The sequence below is a fragment of the Medicago sativa genome, chromosome 7 (genome assembly GCF_051527215.1).
Source record: "Medicago sativa cultivar Bolivia chromosome 7, Bolivia_mono, whole genome shotgun sequence".
Lineage (NCBI taxonomy): Eukaryota > Viridiplantae > Streptophyta > Magnoliopsida > Fabales > Fabaceae > Medicago > Medicago sativa.
In genome coordinates, this window is record NC_140755.1 from 90,471,952 (window position 1) to 90,484,572 (window position 12,621).

A 12,621-nucleotide genomic window follows, 5' to 3' on the forward strand; every position below is an offset into this window, starting at 1 on the left:
TGTACAAATGAATTAACTAATAACATTATAAAATTAACTTTAAATAAAATAACCCTACATAATTATAAGCTGTCGTTGTCCATTTACTTCATCTTTAAGCATCTTATGAATAAATTTCTTATCAAACCAACAATAACTATTAGAGTCTTCGGTCTATCTTCCGGCACCTCTATAAACTTCATCACCAGAACTGAAAGTAATTTGCTTAAGTGAATTCACACTCCTCAATATACTATTTATGGACTATGGTACAAACGCAACCACGTAACTCAACATGTTTCACTACAAGAAATCTGGTAATTTGCCAGGGGCAGAAACCCTGGCAAAATGCAGAAATCCTTGGCAAATGGACGTTTGCCAGGAGTTTTGCCAGGAGCAGAATCGCCAGCAAATCTGCTCATCGCAAATGACCCTGCCAGGGGTTTAGCTCCTGGCAAATGCGCTCCTGGCACAAGCCCTGGCTCAACCCCTAGCAAATTGTGTCTGCATGATTGCAGACTTCTCTGCCGCATTGCAGGCTTTTGCAGATGATCACATCAGTCATTTTCAAAACATGCCAGGGAAATTGCCAGGGATTAACCCCTGGCAAAATGTGTACGAATATTTTTTAAAAAAACGTTTTTTAAATGTTTAAAAAATCAAAATATTAAAATTTAATAATTAGAATAATTTAAAAAAACATTTTAAAATTAACTTCAAAAAATTATACAAATTAACTTCAACAAAACAAAAACACAAACCTAAATACATATTACAAAATTACAAGATATAAACAATAGTATAACATCATTCATTTATGAATAAAACAAATTAAGGATAACGAAGACATCAAACATAGTCAATTTTTTTATATATATGATTGCAACAACACAAATGTATGGGGACTATAAAACTCCATTGGTAAATAACAAAGTTGATTTATTAATTGAAATAGCTACAGAAATATTAACTCAAAATCATTGTCTTTGGATGTGTACCAAATCAAGTGCTTCAATTGTTGAGTATTAGATGTCCGTATCAGTCCAAGCTTGAGAAGTTAAAAATGCGAATATACCTAAATCATTCCATTAAAGACATAATGAATATCAAAGTATTCTAAGAATTCTACTACAAACTCACTTAGAATATTTTCCGTCAATTGCATCAATGCCATATATTAAAGAGTTAAAGATATGAAAAACGATTAAGTTCTTACTCTTGAATATTACCCCTATGCCTTCTGACATTAAACCTCAATATGCTAAATAATTCAAAAATGTTACTAGTGAAAAAATAACTACATCTTTTACAACTATTCTAGTTAAATCAGAGACAAACAAATGAATCAATTTACATGAATAACAAATAAAAGTTATAAATATTGAGGTGTTGCATTCTCCACTCCATTTAAAAACATTATGTCCTAAAAATTGAATTATAACTTAAAACATTGTTTCTAAAAGGTTCAAGAGCAAAGGAACTCTAAACCTCAACACTAGAGAACAGCCACTACCCTCCCATTTGAGACCAGAGGGAACTAAATGCTACAAAAAAAAAACAATTGAACAACCTACAACATCAGCTACAAAGAAATAGCAGCAGCCTGAAGCGATTAAGGCAATAACAGAAGCTACTCCAAACTAAAGAAAGAAAGAAACCAAGGAAAACAATTATGTATGTCGTCGAGTCTTACTTGTATAGTAGCAAGTCTTCTATCAAATCCTTTTCTCTGCGCTTTTTCAATTCATTTTTCCTTATGTAGTTTCCCATCTGAAGATAACATATCAGATAAGAGTTTGAAAATTTAAGAATTACAACTTTGCAGTTCTTCTAACAATATGATGATACTTGAATTTTCGTGACTCTGTTACTAACTACACCAAAGTTCCTCTCAACTCTGATGGTTCACAGATCCTTAAGAAAGTTCACAAATGACTATACTGGCATCTAAATGTTCCAAGTGTTTGAAGCAAAGATATTTTAATCCATTTAACAGAAATGCAGCCACTGTCAACCTAACCTATATCAACCAAATTAAATGCAACATGCAAGTATTAGGATTCCAAATTAAATGAAATTGGCAACGTCGCAACTACAATCTCTACCTCAACTATGTTTGATTCCACTACTTCAGATTGCCATGTAAACGGTTAACATGTACAATTTCTTTCTTACTAATACATAAAAGAAAAGAGAGAACATCCCAAATACCTCCTTGTTCCTTGATAAATTTGTCATAAGTTTCAAATGCATGACTCTCTACGCATTCTGAAAAGTGATCTGCACTTGCAAAATCATAAACACATATCAAAAATTGAAGAACCAAGCAGACAGGTTGGAATGCTAGAATGTGTAATTCAGTAAAACATGGTACTTTTGATTATTTAGCAAAAGCGAACTGTCAGTTTGTACAGGTACTAAGATTCAGTAATTCATGTGCTGATATTCACAGTATTTTCAACTATCGACTCTTCAAAAACAAATCTTATGGATAGATTGCTACTAAGATTTTGCAGGATGATATCTTTTGAGTACTAAACAACAAGATACCAGCACATTAAAGGAAAAAAGTTGCAAAAGATCTTACTTCCATAATGAGCAAATGATGCATTTCATTCCAGCTCTCGGCAAAATGCACTTTTTTCAGATAATCCGCTCGTCTCCACCAACCAAAACTCTCATACATGTGGAGAATTGACATAAAGGCTGCCACAAATATATAACAATAGTTAATACTTATGCTGAAATGTCACAATCACACTGCACTGTGACTCCCTACATTTACAAGTAATTAGACAAATATTTGAATGTGATACTAAATTAGTATAGTAATTTTCATGTACTACTAATGAATTTCAACAGAGTGAAGAATGGTGGAACTAAGTTCCCCTCATTGAAGATGGATTTAGCACAGTAGAGCTAGATTAAACATAATACACACACATTTAATACACGGATAAATTTGCAAATTAAACATCACTTTGATCAAAAACAACTTAACATAATATTCTTTAAAAATTAAACACAAGCTTTCTAATTCATAAATTACTAATATCATCTGAATTTGGCATATTTAAAATCATCAATCAAACAAACACAACATGCTTAATTTGATGGCTTCTTAAAAAACCAGAAAATATATAAAAGTCCTTAAAAATAAAAATACTGGACATACTACTTGTGTCTTCTTAATTTGTGATATAGCTAGCTATATCCCACCCACTACACTTGCTATTTTCCACTAGATATTGTGTCTGCAGAGAGAACTCGGTCATATTGTCAACATTAATAGCAATGCAATAACTAATAGTGATAGCAGAATTTAGAGACCACTCCATAAAATCTAACTTTAGACTGAAAAAGACATTAGTTAGCTTGGTTTCCATTCTACAATTTAAAGGAATCATAGCATATAAAAAAATTAATTCATTCCATCATACAGATGGATCCACCATCTTTTCTATTCTATAAATTGACAGCCCTGCAAACATTCATAAACACGTTCCCCACTTCTAGTTATTCTTCCATACTAATATTTCTTCTATGCAATATTCATTTTACAAATATTAAATTGTTTTTAAAAAAGAAGAGCAAAAAGATAGAACTCACCCAAATGAAGCAAAAAGGATAAAATGCTACAAATGGGTTTTCCGGAGCGGCGGCAGGAACTCTGGTACGGCTGCTGAGGTTTCCGACTCGGTGGTCCCCGGTCAAAGTTCTCCAATCCCGAAATAAATTGGGGGTTTTGGTTGTGGACATAATAGAGAATAAGGTTATCAGCTTTGTTTATCCAAATGAGGTCAATGGTGGCTGGAAAGTAAGAGAGAAGGTGGTGATTTGGGTATTTCAAACTCTCACCAATCTAAAAATAAATTAGTGGTTATTGAAGAGGAAGAAGAAAAGAATTTAATGGTTGTGGTGGGGTTGTCAAAGGAGGTCGGACGGAGAAGTAACTGTGGCTGGAAGTTGGTGGTGGTGGTTATCATGGAGAAGAAGAAGAGAAGCGTACGGTGCTGTTGTTTTGGAGAGAGAAGGTGTGATAACAATTGGTGTAAAAGAAGAGATAAAAGAATGTGTGGTGTTTTGTTAAAAAAATAAAATAAAGGGGAAATAATAAGCCAGGGGCTGCTTGCAATTTGCGAGGGGCACACCCCTATTTTTGCTAAAAGCGTTCCCTTTCAATTTGCCAGGGGGATTCCCTGGCTTAGCTCCTGGCAAATTTGCCAGGAGTTCTTGCTCCTGGCATTATTCCCTGGCAATATGCAACATTTCTTGTAGTGTTTCAAACCATTATGAACAAAATTATGCATATTCTCTTCTTTCCTCTTAAATCCAATCATATGTGATTTTTTCTTATGTGAATTTCTTATCTAAAAATAAAAAAATAATGATTATCGTATTGCATATATGAAAAATATATAATTTTATCAGGTATATGACACTAATGCATGAGCTAATCATTATTTTAGTTGAAATATATGGTATATTTGAAAGGTTAAATTATGCTAGCTTATATTGTATAACGAATAGAGTATCAAAATAAGACTTAAATAGAGTTGTGAAAACTTGCAATTAGTTTTTTTTTTTTAAGGAAAAACTTGCAATTAATTGTGAGTCATATTAAATTATCAATTAAGATCATTATAAATTATCTAAATGTAAGTTTATCATCAAAATTGTCTTTTTATTTTTGAATACTAAATAAAAATTTAAAATTCCTTGATATATGCAGACAAACACATTGCAAATATGAAATAAGGAAAAGAATACTTCTTCGAGGCTGAGTCAATTTTAATTTCATAAGATTGATTTACATATAATTATTCATAAACTATTATTCATAAAAAAATTAGTTTAAAAAAAGCAAACTTGAAAAAATAGAGTTCAAAAACTCGCCGTCAGAGAAAGTTTTGGTAAATGTTGAGAAGCCATTGCAATATGTAAAATCGAAAAGTAGTCCATATTTAGATAACAAGTTCCATCAATAAAGAACTTCAATTGTCTAAGATTTTGAAATCGAATCAAGATCGTCGATAATTCCATGATCTGTTTACACCAATAATAATTTAAGAGGATTAAGAGCAATCAGTAACTCAATTAACTACTAGGCAGTCAATGATGACTTATTGCACCACAACTATCTACATAGCAGAAGCAGGAGAGGTCATGTCCTATTTATGCAAAGGAGAAGGTGTCTAACGTGAGGTTTTATGGCTGTAACTGTTGTTTTTTCTTTTTCATGGGAAAAAGGAAACAAATAGGAAAAGCTTGGGTCAAGAGGAGTTATTGGACTTACTTGATTTCTAAACGTATGAGATGCAATGGGAAAGCAATAATAGAACTAAGAATGCAGATGAAAGCGCATTTGAGAGTTAGACCCAAAAGGCTCACACATGGAACAAATGTGCTAACTTTCTTTATGAGTAAGAATAGAACTTTGGTACACGAGTTTTAATCACTTGTGATAGACCTCTTTTCTAACAAGCTAGTTAATTAATATAGACGTAAAAGACTCACACATCAAACAGATGATGTGTTAACTTTCTTTAGCTCGATTGAAAATTCAGACTAGAGAGTTCCCATGAAATGTGATCAAATCCAATCTTCAGCGGTTCAGCTCGATTGCACACCTAAAGCATTAAGCCTTATGCTTGAAACCCAAGTTTCAAATATTGCACTAGAATTGTGCAACTAAGTGTAAATTGACCAGGAAAAACACAACAAATATTCTTTACACAAACACCTTCCACCAGTTCCCTGGCCAATCTTGTTGAACAAATGTCTAAGTTATAAGGAAAATAAACATCTAGTTCAAGTCAAGTTTAATTTCATAAGATTGATTTCCGTTTAATTGTTTAGAAAACTATTATTCATAAAAAAAAGTTTAATTATAACGCTTCAAATAAAAAGATAGGATAACTAACAGGAGACTCTTGAAGCATGATCAAAGAATCTGAGTTCCGATCAAAGGATAAGAGTTATTAGCTCCCATTTTAGATCATCTGCACAAACGTTTCCTTCACGGAAGATATGCTGAAGATATATCATTTGATTTTTTTGTTGCATAAAATCTCTAATGATGTTTTTTGTTTTTCTTCTTATTATAAGAACATGATACAGTATGATATATCGTTGAGTGTTGAGAATCAATTGACTCATTTTTGTCAAATTATCTAACGATTAGAAATTCACCTCTGATGTGAATAAGTGGGGAATCCGAATTTTTAATCTCGACCTTGTATATATACAATTTAATGTCTCTACCAATTAAGTTATACTCACGGTTGACAAGAATCAATTGACTCTTTTTTTTTTTTTGGCTTTCGCACCGGTTTTCGACCACCAAAGGTGGACAAAAATCAATTGACTCTGTCTGCCGAGAAAATGAATACAAAGCCGTTTAGCGCATTCATGACTACCTTTAATTTAATTTAATTCCTCTAATGATATGGTTTTTTTTGGTTACAGACCTCTAATGATATGGTCATGATAGAAATCATTCAATTATTTTACATTTTGTCCATAAAACTAATTATTATTTTACAAGCAATTTAAACCACCCTTAAAAAAAAGTAATTTAAACCACTCACGTTAAAAGGAGAATGGGTCAAACACTTTTCCATAAAAACTCTTGTAGAAGTAGTTTAGTTTATGATAAATTCTTTAGTACCATGAATTTTGGTTAGGTGTGTGTGTGTGTGTGTATATATATATATATAGGTTAGAGGTAAAATTCATTAATAATTTAATTTAATTTTTAAATAAATTAATATAAAAATACGATATGACATTGAATGATTAGTACATATCCAATCAAATATCAAGGGTACCATTTTGTTAATTTAACAAAAAACTAAAGTAAGAAAAAATAGCATAAAAGTAGCACTTGAGGCAGTGTCCCTGCTGGATGCTCGTTGTGCAAAGGAATGTTGAGAATCAAAACCAGTATCATAAGTTTCCTTGCAATTGGTTTTGTAGTTACCTGTTGAAATTACATGTGAATCATGGAAATTGATCCACAAAGATAAATTGTTACTGAAATAAAATTAGTTTCACAGAAATATTTTCTTACACAAAACAGGTAAAAATAACACAAGATAGAAAGTAAAATATATTATAGTGAAAGAAGTCTCCATTTGCATAAACCATCGTCATAAACAAAGAGTGTTTGACTATAGGGATTACTCCTAAACCCTTGTAGAACATAAACTTCCTTATTTAACCACCACATTTTTTATCAAAAACAATTAACCAGCACATTAAGAAAACATAGAACTCAAGGATACAACTTTTTGCATGTACAAGCTTAATATTTTCCTTTAGACAGTTGTTTTGGGAGTTTCATGATTTCCTCTTATATATAGTATCATCTCTCTTTGTCCAACTAGTTAACTAATGGTTTACCAATCAGAGTTCAATACATTTTGATTTACTTATAATACGAAGTTACTTGTCTAGCATAAAAGTACACCTGCTCTGGCGTTGACAAGGAAACTTTCTATCAGATATTGGTAAAATAGAGAATGAAGTGAGATTCAACTGTTAAATTTTACTACATGGTTTGCTCAAAGAGGTTCACAATATACCTACCATATCATTTTTTTTTTGGGGGGAGGTTGTTAGGTTAAAAAGAATACGATATAAAGAGGAAATGTCATCCCACACCAACCAAACCTACATATGAAGCATTAACTTAAAGTAAATGAATCATGCAGATCAATAACCATTGCCTAATAAAGTCATTTAAAGTAAATGAAGCAGATCAATAGTGCACCGGGATGAAAATGGATAGTGATTTCAAGAATTCAAAAGTCTACCATTTCAATGGTAAAGATATCAAGTTGAACCAAAATATAAATGACTTTGATCACGACTAAACTAATAGTGAGCCCAGAGCATAATACATCTACTTTTTTTATGAGTAACTATCAAAGGAAAAAAGACTTGATGATTGTCATTAAAATTCAAAATAATAAATTGTAACATTGTACCTAGTTTTATGCTTATAGTAGGCCTCTAGCAATCATTTCACGAAGAATTTTATCTGCTTTATCATTCTCCCCGCTTTCAAAGAGTGCACAAATGAACATCTCAACAGTTATAGCATTTGGAAAGCAACCCTTAGCTTAATTTTTGATAGCAAAGCAGATTTAAACCTTCTTAACAAAGACCACTGAATATATTTTTATAAGTAACAACATCTACATTGTATCCTCTAATCAAAAGATCCTTAAAAATTTGTTGTGCATCCTTAAGTCTTCCCCCTTTGGACAAACCATGAATAAGCATACTGCATGTGTACAAATCCACCTGAATTCCTTGGTTATGAATTTCCTTGACTAATGCAATTGCCTTATCAAGTTGATGATTTTTGCAAAAAGTGTGCAAGAAGGAATTGTAAGTGATTTTATCGGCTGGTTGACCCATATCACGCATCTCATGAACAAGCTTCCATGCATAAGAAATTCTACCCGACTTGCACAAACCATCAATAACAGTGTTGTAAGTTACTATAGTAGGGATGATATTTTTGGAATACATTTCTTCAAAGAGATCCAATGCTTCATCCATCATTTTACTCTTACAAAACCCATTAATCATGATATTGTAACTGTGAACATCATAAGCCACTCCCACTGCAACCATAGTGTTAAATATATGTTTGGCCTTGTTCACTTCATTTAATAGGCAGTACCCATCCATTAAAGCACTATATGTAACAACATTAGGTTTCCTACCTTGTTTCATCATCACACCTAATATGTTCTTAGCTTCTTTCATATTTCCTTGCAAACAAAACTCATCGATAAATATATTGAAGGTACAAACATCTGGGTTGACGATGTTTTCACTCACCATTTTATTCAATAAAATGAACGCTTTTTTCAATTGACCCGCACTGCAAAAACCATGGATTAGATTATTGTATGTAACAATGTTAGGCAAGATTCCCTTGGCAGCCATTTCACAAAATAATTCATAGGCACCGTTAACGAGTTTATTTTTGCATAAGCTACCAATGATTGTAGTGTACATTATCACGTCAGGCTTGATCGATCGTGGTTCAATTCGTCTCAATATTTGGAGGGCATCCATCGTTTTCCCCATTTTACACAACCCACTAATCAGTGTCCCGTAACTAACATGGTCCAACTGAAATCCTAGTGCCACGACTTTTTCATGAAAGTGCAATGCCTTTTGGACGTCACCATTAAGACATAATGCTTTCAAAAGTGTAGTCAAAGTTATGATACTTGGATGATAACCCATCTTAAGAATCTTGCCGAACAGGGAAAAGGCGAAAGCCGTTTGACCTAAGTGGCAGTAACAGTTGATCAAGATGTTGATGGTAACAATATCAGGCCTAATTCCTTGGAATTCCATTTGTTGAGAAATTGAAATAGGTTTTAAATAGTTCTTCTTGGTCTTAACAAGGGAGCTTAAAATGTTGTTAAATTCTATGATGGAAGGGATATTACGCAAGTGAGAGTGGGAGAATAACCTTGAAGTTAAGAAGGGAAATGAAATAGGAAAATAGGGTTTTGAAAGAAACCTTGTTAATCTCGTAAGGGATGACATTGACATACCTTGTTCTTGTGATACGTTTCTGAACCGCCGAAGAAGAAAGGATTAAATAATATCTGAGCCGTCAGATGAGTAAAGTTGAATTGTGTGGAAGAACGAACTTTGAAGTTTGATCGCACTATCAGGAACTAAAACCACATGTACTTTCAACCCAACCATGAACCGTTGTTATCTACCCACTTATGTGAATTATAGTCATTTTAGTCCCGAGTATGTAGGGCTGTCAATGAACCGAATCAACTCGAAAATAGTTCGAGACTCGATTCGATAATTGATTCGTTGAACTTGGTTCATGAACCAAATGAGTCGAACTTGAGTTGAAAATTAAGCTCGCTAAATAAATGAGTTGAACTTGAGCTAAGTATGGTTCGACTCGTTTGGTTCATGAGCCAGCTCGATATATATATATATATATATATATATATATATATATATATATATATATATTGCATTTTTTATATAATAATAAAATAAACTTGGAAGTTATCCTTCCATGTATCACGTTTGCATTAGTGAGGCTTGCAAAGAAAAAAAGCAACTTGAAAAACTACATTTAGTCCCACATCGGATGCGTTAGGCATAGTATGTAGTGAAAGTGTATATAAAATAGCATCCTGTTACATGCCTAAGCGCACAGTGGTATTGGGAATTATTGGAAATGAGTGTGTTAGCTATTATTATGCTAATTAAAATCAAGGTTGACTTTTTCCTTGAATTTGTCTCTCTTAAAACCCTTGATGCGTAGTAGTTTTGGTTCATTTGATTCGAGCTATCGAGCCGAACCGAGTTGTTCGCGAGCTTGAATCGAGTCGAATTCGAGCCAAAATAAAAGTTCGTGACGAATTCGAGCCGAGTTTCGAGCCGATTCAATTCTTAACGAGTCGAGTCGAGCCAAACTCAAGTTCGACTCATTTCCAGCCCTACGAGTATGTAACGAGTAAAATTCTAAATGTATGAAATTTTTTAAATAGACTTTGATTATGCACTCCCTTAATTAAAATAGTCACTCGGGTTAAGAATGTTCTGCTAATACTGACATATCAACTTAGGTTAAAATGTTCTGCTAATACTGTCATATCAGTCTCTCAATATGCTTACGTGATTAATGTCATATCAATCTCTATAAATACTTATTATCGGATCGATACTTATAAGAAAAAAGTTGTTGTCAACATTGAAAATTATTTTAACGTTAGGGACTAATTTGACTAATAAAGTGCACAATATCAAAGACTATTTTAAAATTTTGATATACCGAAGAATATTGTGGCTACTTGTTACACATTCACGTAAGAACCAAAATGATTATTACTCATAATAATAATATATTAAAGTTAATAACCACCAAAATTTCTTCACTAAAAAAATCTTAAATGAGCTCGATAAAACTCATAATCCTTTTAATTTTGAGGGTTTAATAGTCAACTATAACTAAATCATTATTGATTATAAAAAAAAATCTGCTGATACAGTGTAAGTTTTAAAGTTCGATAATAAATTTTGTATTCAAATCATTGTTATCCAAATACTTCCTCCGGTCTTATTTATAAGAAACAATTGACATTTTAGATTTATTGAATAATTGATGTAGTTAGTTTAGAATATAGATCAAATACAACAATTATTCAATGAATCTAAAAAGTCAATTGTTTTTTTGTAAATTGGACTGGAGAAAGTAATTAGTTGTTAGCTGAATTTAATAATAGGGTTAATTAAGTTTTTGGTCCCTATAAATATCTGCAGTTTTGTTTTTAGTCCCTATAAAAATAAATCACACTTTTTAGTCCCTACAAAATTTTCCGTTAGTGTTTTTAGTCCCTATTAAATTAAAATTTGTTTAATTATGCTTAAAATTTTAAATTTTTTAATAATTTTTAACAAAATTATTAAAACATTATAAAACGTTCCGCCACAATAAGTTAGCTCAAAATTTTATTTTTAGGTCCAAATTTTCGTTAGTTTTATCTTGAATTTTTGGCGTTTTAAAAAAATTATATTTAATTCATTACATGTTAAAAAATTCTAATTTTTTATAGAAGAGATTATTATAATGTTCTTAACATGTCTGTTAAAAATCATTTAAAAATATAAAAGTTTGAGTATAATTAAACATATTTTAATTTAACAGGGACTAAAAACACTAACGGAAAATTTTGTAGGGACTACAAAATGTGATTTGTTTTTATAGAGACTAAGAACAAAACTGCAAATATTTATAGGGACCAAAATCTTAATTAACCCTTAATAATATGTTATCGTGGATTTGCTAAGATTTATTACTATCACAAATCGTTGTTACGACGGATTTTTTTTTTAGCTGATTGCACACCTAAAGCATTAGGTCTTGCCGAGTTGCCCCATTGCTTTTATTGCTTTGATAATTTGACTTCCTTGCTTGATTGGTGACGACTAAGGTGCACCCCTTAACCAAGGAAAACTTTGAGGGCCGAATATTACTGGCCCACTATATATCTAGATGCCAAGGAACATGTGAAAACGTGTGATATGTTTGAAACCCAAATTTCAAATATTGCACTCGCATTGTTAAACCAGTGTAAATCGACCATTGAAAAACTCAAACAACATACTTTAGATAAACAACTACCTTTTACCTGCTACAACTAAGCATGGCAATGATGTGGGGTAGGGACGAATTTTACCTTCTCCGTCCTAATACCCTACTCCTATATACGTATCTGTTACCCTTACCGCTATATATGTACTAGTTTGTCTAATATGGACTACTTTTGAATTTTAGATATTGCAATGGCTTCTCAACATCTTTAAAAACTTTCTCTTACCGTAAGTTATTCAACTCTTTATTTGTTTTGTTGTTCATTAACTAGAATTTACTTTCCTTATTTATTTGTGTTATTTAGAGACGAATTTTACCTTCTCCGTCCTAATACCCTACTCCTGAATGACTTAACGGTTGCCCAAATAAGTAACTCTAAATGTCTAAGATTTCGAAATTGAATCAAAACCATCGTTAATTTTGCTACCTGTCTGCACCATTGAAATTTGAAATGGGTTTAAAGAAGCAACTAGTGCCACAAA

At 32.1% G+C, this 12,621-nt stretch overlaps 1 long non-coding RNA gene and 1 pseudogene across 1 annotated transcript; both read right to left on the minus strand.

The window, feature by feature from the left end:
- Nucleotides 1-769: 769 nt before the first annotated feature.
- Nucleotides 770-4,059, minus strand: LOC146910091 (uncharacterized). The gene is made up of 4 exons (XR_015020012.1): nt 2,567-4,059; nt 2,191-2,259; nt 1,673-1,749; nt 770-1,054 (listed from the first exon to the last, which is right to left on the minus strand). It is a non-coding gene; the product is annotated as an uncharacterized LOC146910091 (long non-coding RNA).
- Nucleotides 4,060-7,982: 3,923 nt separating this feature from the next.
- Nucleotides 7,983-9,558, minus strand: LOC146910092 (uncharacterized; annotated as a pseudogene).
- Between the last annotated feature and the right edge of the window lie 3,063 nt (nt 9,559-12,621).